This window comes from Triticum urartu, chromosome 1A (genome assembly GCF_056163025.1).
Source record: "Triticum urartu cultivar PI428250 chromosome 1A, HENAU_Tu73, whole genome shotgun sequence".
Lineage (NCBI taxonomy): Eukaryota > Viridiplantae > Streptophyta > Magnoliopsida > Poales > Poaceae > Triticum > Triticum urartu.
In genome coordinates, this window is record NC_141873.1 from 523,705,105 (window position 1) to 523,711,985 (window position 6,881).

Here is a 6,881-nt window from a genome sequence, read left to right on the forward strand (position 1 = left end):
TCGGAGGTCCGCCGAACCCGCAACCAGGTCCCTGCTGAGCCTCCTCGCGACCAAGAACGTAACCCCGGTGACCTCCCGTGCTCAGATCTAGCCGCCCCGCTGCCTCCGCTCGCGGTTCCGGCCAGCCCCAGTCGTATCACGCCGCCTCCGCTCCTCCCTACCGTCGCCTGGCATTGCCAATTTTCCCTGCCTCGCCTGCAAGCCCCTGGCACTGCGTCCTCTGCTTCCATCGAGAGAGAGGACGACCACGTTGACCCTTCCCCGATCGAACCAAGCAGGCTGGCCTACCGCGCCCTGCCGGCCACTCCCTCTCCATAGATCTGGACCAAGCCCGCTGGGTGAGCAGCCCCAGCGCCTGCTCCTGTTGGACCTCTGCATAGTTTTGGCCAATGCGTGTTTTTTTCCTATTGTGGTTTTTTCCTTTTATCCCAGAATTTGCAGTTTTACAGGATAGCCCCTAAACTTCATGCATTTTATTACTCACAAACGGTGCATCATATTAAAACAAACTTAATATGAAAAATGCTTAGAATTTTGTCTAGTTTCATAATAGACTACTTTCATGCATGTTTGAAATGTTTAAACTGCTGATGGTTTAAATTTGTTCAAATGCCATGTCCAAAATGCTTTATTTCATTACTAAATAACCGTAGCTCCAAACCTAACAAAATTTATATATAAATGGGGTAGAAAAATGCCTAGTTTAACATGGTGCAATCTTCTTGCATGTTTAATAACTCTAAAATTGTGTATAGGGCATAACAGTACCAACTTTGAAATTGTTGTTCGTTGTTCCGGCCTCATTTAAACTTGCCTAGATAGGTAGTTTTCTTATGCTTCATCATCTGGCCATGTTCAATAACATTTAATATTGTTGGGTACATAAACAAGAGCGAACTAAATAATTGTTGTGGTGTCCGTCAATATGCAACTCGTTGCACATTGAGCTCCACTTAACTTGTAGTTTTGCTTGTGCACTTTGCCACGCCATGTTTCATTAAACTGGACATGCATCATCCTTGTTTGCGCATCATGACATGTTTATGTGATGGTTGTTTAGTATGTTGTTTGCTTCTTTCCGGGTTGCTTCTCGCGTTAGCTTCCGTTTCGTTCCGGAGTTGTGAGGATTCATTCGAGTTCGCCCACTTGTCTTCTTCATGGACTCGTTCTTCTTCCTTGCGGGATCTCAGGCAACATGACCATAGCCTCGAAAGCACTTCTATATTTTCTTGCTAGTTGCTCGCTCTTTTGCTATGCAGCGATACCTACCACTTGCTATATCATGCCTCCCATATTGCCATGTCAAGCCTCAAACCCACCTTTCCTAGCAAACCGTTGTTTGTCTATGTTACCGCTTTGCTCAGCCCCTCTTATAGCGTTGCTTGTTGCAGGTGAAGATGGAGTTGGTTCCATGTTGGAACATGGATATTGTTGGGATATCATTATTATATCTTGTTTACTTTAATGCATCTATATACTTGGTAAAGGGTGGAAGGCTCGTCCTTATGCCTGGTGTTTTGTTCCACTCTTGCTGCCCTAGTTTCCGTCATACCGGTGTTATGTTCCTTGATTTTGCGTTCCTTACGCAGTTGGATTATAATGGGAACCCCTTGACAGTTTGCTTTGAATAAAACTCCTCCAGCAAGGCCCAACCTTGGTTTTACCATTTATCACCTAAGCCTTTTTCCCTTGGGTTCTGCAGACTCAAGGGTAATCTTTATTTTAACCCCCCTCAGGCCAGTGCTCCTCTGAGTGTTGGTCCAACCTGTCAGCCGCCGGTGGCCACTAGGGGCTACCACTACAAGAAACCTGTTAATCCATGACGAATTTCCGGTGACATTTTCATAAACTGTCATGGATGGGCAGGTACAGCCCCGTAAGCCCGCCGAAGCCCGCTAAAGCCCGGCTAACCATTCCTGGTATAAAAACCTAACCCTAACAACCTCCACACTCCGTCCATAGCCTCCTCCCATTCCCCATCGCCTCACATCGCTGCCACCCTCCCCTCTTTGCCTGCCTCCTCCAATAGCTAGCCGTCGGCCCTCCACCTCTCCTGCTCTCACCTCGCAGCACCATGGAGCTTCCAGATCCACCGGATCCCCCACCAATCCGTCCCTCTTCAACCCATGGCTAAGGTTTCGACCACCCTCAGATTCGTCCCTCCCGCATGTTCATCTTTTCCAGGATCCGTGGCAACCTTGCCTCATCTACTCCCCTCCCTCTTAGATCGACCAGGCTATGCTCCTCCCGTGGGAACCATGGCGCGGGTTACCACGCAGCAGCTGATCTGTGACGAGCAAGGTAGGGAAGAAGTGTTCCTTCTCATGGTCTACCGCGCAGCTCGCCTTCCACGACGTCCTTGGAGATGTATGCTACTTCTTCAGCACCTACAAAAATTCACGGGGCCGTGAAGATCAGAAGCTGCAGCCGTACCACCACGGTGGTGGTAAGAGAAGGACGACCCATCCCCATCCTTTCTAGCTAGCTTTTTTAATTTGGATTTGTCGAATCCGATCCAATCCTGACACGTAGTTTGGTTGTAACAAAGGAGAGGGATACCTACAGTTTAGTTTCAGTGTGGACATCATTTGACACACATTATTGGGGGATTTGGTATACTTCAATTTGTATGTGCATTCCTAAAATTGAAAATGAAATTGGTTGGGTGTAAAATTCCTATGAACCAATCTGCAATATATTTTATTCAACTTGTACTGCATCAACAACTTAAATTTGTCTGTTGTATTTACCAAATCTGTAGATGCTTGATAGATATCAATGGCACCCTACTGTTAGTTTGCTTGCTCCGGGTCTTGGGGGGTTGGGGAGTGATTGGGCCTCACTCTGCCCAGCTGCAAGAAGCTGGCTGGGGAGCACTGCTATTTAGTAGTACATTATTGCCACCCATCTTTTTCACTAGATCAAACTTGATCCATGCTCCTATAGGTTTTAGGTGATCATGTACGTCAAGTTATATCACAGCTGGGTGCTTAGTTTCTTACTCTTCCTGATCCATGCTCCTATAGAGTTGTTTCTGGCATGCACGAGGGGGAGGGCAAAATGGCTTGGTTTGTTGATGCTTTTATTGCTTTATTAGGTACTAATACAATTCTTCCACAAGTGAAAGAAATTTCTGAATACAATTCTTCAACAAGTGTTTTGACATTCAGTTAATTTGATAGGTGGCTATGGAACCTTGGAGGAGTTGCTTAAGTTATCATGTGGGCACAACTAGGAATAAACAAGAAGCTGGTAAAAACTAACTTCCATTTGTTGTTGATGCTTATCATACAAAAATCATACAACCCCAATCATCTTGGGATGATGTGTTTGTGTGCAATGTAGTGACTGGGTCATCAGCATGCATGCATCTCACTAGGCCTGTACGTGTCAGACCAATAGTGAACATATTAAAGTTTGTTGCCAGAGCAAGCGTGCTACTACTAGTCCACTACCTAGGAGTGATTTGTGCATGCAAGTGTTGTGCTTACTTGTACAGTGCTACTCCGTAAAAGCATGGTGGTCCTGTGCCGCAAGCTTGTGCTACTACAGAATGAACATTAGTGCATGCAAGTGTTTGGGCTAGCTTAGAGTGCTACAATTTGGGTAAATACCTTACTGTTTGTGCTACAGAACTTGTGCTGGTGTCCTACTACTACAGAACTAGTGAATGTGTGTTGGTGGTGTTAGTTTTTAGTTAAGAAAATTTATCACCTACTCAATTTGTCATGTATATGCGCTTTTTTATGTGAAGTCACTATGCCCTTTTATATTTGTGTCAGGTATTGTTTATCTTGTATTTAACGAAATTGTACCAAAATAAGATGGTATATATCGAAACCTTGTCGAGGGAACATCAAGGCTTCATTACTGCCTTGATGCCTCATTCAATTATTACTTGACTTCTTAACATAGTTGTATGATTAATCCTTCTGTTTTCCCTTCTTTGGGTTTGAAAGCAACAGTTTCATTGATGCTGAGTGTTTTTCGCTTATTACAGCATATATGATGGATTTTTTTACTATTGTATTTCCAGAAATGCGTGTACACAGAATTGCAATCTGAAGGAGCGATGGAAGTGAAGATTGAGCACTTTTCTTTAACATTAATAATAGATGGTATATTATTTTTGCTTCTGATTTACGGGTGTTCGATCTGTTACATAGTGCATTTGTTCAGTCCCGAAATTTCAGTGTTATTACTAGCATATTCTCTATTTCTGTTATTACTAGCATATTCTCTATTTCTTGGTATTATTCACACCATGTCATTAGTCAAAGCCTGCTGGAAAGAATGATTAATCAATGATGTGCTAAGTTAAACTAAAATATGATGTGCTAAAGAAAAAAATGACATCTAGGTATACTCCCTTGAATTATTTACTTAATACATTTTCGACTGAGGGCTCTTTACATCCATCAAGAAAATCATGTTAATATTTGTTGCATATCATTAACTAATGGTTACACTGTTAATATGATATTAATTTTGTTGGTTCATTATCTTGTACCCTTTTTTTTATAAAACTTCCCCTTATATTCATTTTATTGTAAAGGGTATAATCAGGAAATGGCATGTGTAAAATTTAAAGATTTGCTCTCTCTCAATTCCTTGTCCCATCTCATTCTGAAGTGTGGGTAGAGATAATTATCTACCTTGTATGCCATGAAGGCTATGCTTTATTGTAATTGGAGAATGCATGCTTTTTTTCTTCCAACATATATTACTGTTCTTCACAATTCCCAGGTGTGGTTATTTTTAGATTGCTTGGAAAATCAACTAATATTATTACTCTCTATTCATTTGGGAGTTAGTTGTTATAACTTACTATAATTTTTTATGTGTTGAATTCTTTGTAGGTTTGGCAGTTGGTCCGTGTCACTGGAGATTGAAGTTTTTTAGCACGAATTACTTGGGCCTGAATAGCTGCCTGGAAGTGGTGGTGTAGTGTTGGAGATTAAAATCAGCTAGTAGTGCATTTTAGTCATGTTTACTTGATTTTTTTAAATGCTTATGGTGCGTTCTAGTTATGCTTGTGATATTTCGATATTAAGCTTTGTTTTTTGAAATCAGACTAGTTTGTTGGAAATCTGTAATTGTGTTGTGAACAAGTGCTATTATTTGAATGAATATAATTTTGTTGCCTTTGTAAATTATATGCTGCATGCATCGAAAAAACAGGCTGGACCGAAAATGGTCTAATCTATTGAACTAAAAAATAGGCAGGACAAAGATAGACATGTAATCGATTGGACTCGAACAAAATTATTGGGCAAAAGTGCAAAACCCCAAATTGGGCTGGTCATTACATGGGCCATGTTACCTCCACGTCGGATCCACGTAGATGCCATGTTAGGGCCACGTTGCTTCCACGTCATGTAAATCGGTGACGGCTTGTTTCGTCACATCCTAGTTTGGGCTCGGCGGGCCTCGAGCAGATCCATGATGGCCAAGAATCGTCATGGAAGGTGTGATGGCAAATTATGACGCGATATACATGACGGATTTCATATCCGTCAAGGATGGGTATGCATGACAATTTTTGACTAATTTGTGACGGACAAGGACCGTCATGTATTAACAAGTTTCTTGTAGTGTACTCTGGGTTGGCCTACCGGAAGTTTGGATAATCCGGTGTGCCCTGAGAACGAGATATGTGCATCTCCTATCAGGATTTGTCGGCACATTCGGGCGGCTTTGTTGGTCTTGTTTTACCATTGTCGAAATGTCTTGTAACCGGGATTCCGAGTCTGATCGGGTCATCCTGGGAGAAGGTATATCCTTCTTTGACCGTGAGAGCTTGTGATGGGCTAACTTGGGACACCTGAGGGAGTCCTGGATTAGGGGGTCTCCGGACAGCTGGACTATATCTTTCGGCCGGACTGTTGGACTATGAAGATACAAGATTAAAGACTTCATCTCGTGTCCAGATGGGACTCTACTTGGCGTGGAAGGCAAGCTAGGCAATACGGATATGTATATATCCTCCTTTGTAACCGACCTTGTGTAACCGTAGCCCCTCCGATGTCTATATAAACCGGAGGGTTTTAGTCTGTAGGAAAACATACAATCATACCATAGGCTAGCTTCTAGGGTTTAGCCTCTCCGATCTCGTGGTAGATCTACTCTTGTACTACACATATCATCAATATTAATAAAGCAGGACGTAGGGTTTTACCTCCATCAAGAGGGCCCGAACCTGGGTAAAACATTGTGTCCCCTGCCTCCAGTTACCATCCGCCTTAGACGCACAGTTCGGGACCCCCTACCCGAGATCCGCCGGTTTTGACACCGACATTGGTGCTTTCATTGAGAGTTCCTCTCTGTTGTCGCCAGAAGGAAGGATGTCTCGTCTTGTCTTTAAAGACGGTACTACTGTTGGGGGAGCTTTGGCTATCGGCCAAACTCTCCGGCTAGGCGGGTTCACCATGACCGCCTGTTCGGCCGCCGCGCCGACGATGAATTATCGGGTCATCGAAAACAGCCTCCACGTCAAATCGGCACTCGTCGAACAGATGGATCCAATGGATCTCTCCTCCTTAAACGAGCTCCTGGATCGCATCGTCGCCTTGGGAGTCGCTACGGACTATGATTAGATTGGGCTTAAACCCGATCAAAGGAAGATTAACTCTCCACCGGTCACCCATCATATTGCAGTGGTGGAGGAACAATGTGGTGACCTTTCCTCTATCATGAGGACCAACTATGTCCAGATTTCCAAGCTCTCCGAGCCGGACGCCCATTCGCGGGAGGGCAACATCCAATCCCTGAACTTAGAGTCAGACAACGGACCAGGATTAGCGGGTAACATCCCGGAACCGGAACTTCCAAAATTGGAAACTCCTTGGCCCCTGGATCCCAGATCGGGTAGGGTTTGGATT

General features: G+C 43.8%; 1 long non-coding RNA gene across 1 annotated transcript; it reads left to right on the forward strand.

Annotated features, from left to right (window-relative positions):
* Positions 1-1,945: 1,945 nt before the first annotated feature.
* LOC125537279 (uncharacterized) lies at positions 1,946-5,109 on the forward strand. The gene is made up of 4 exons (XR_015615161.1): positions 1,946-2,135; positions 2,227-3,252; positions 4,037-4,118; positions 4,860-5,109. It is a non-coding gene; the product is annotated as an uncharacterized LOC125537279 (long non-coding RNA).
* Positions 5,110-6,881: the final 1,772 nt, after the last annotated feature.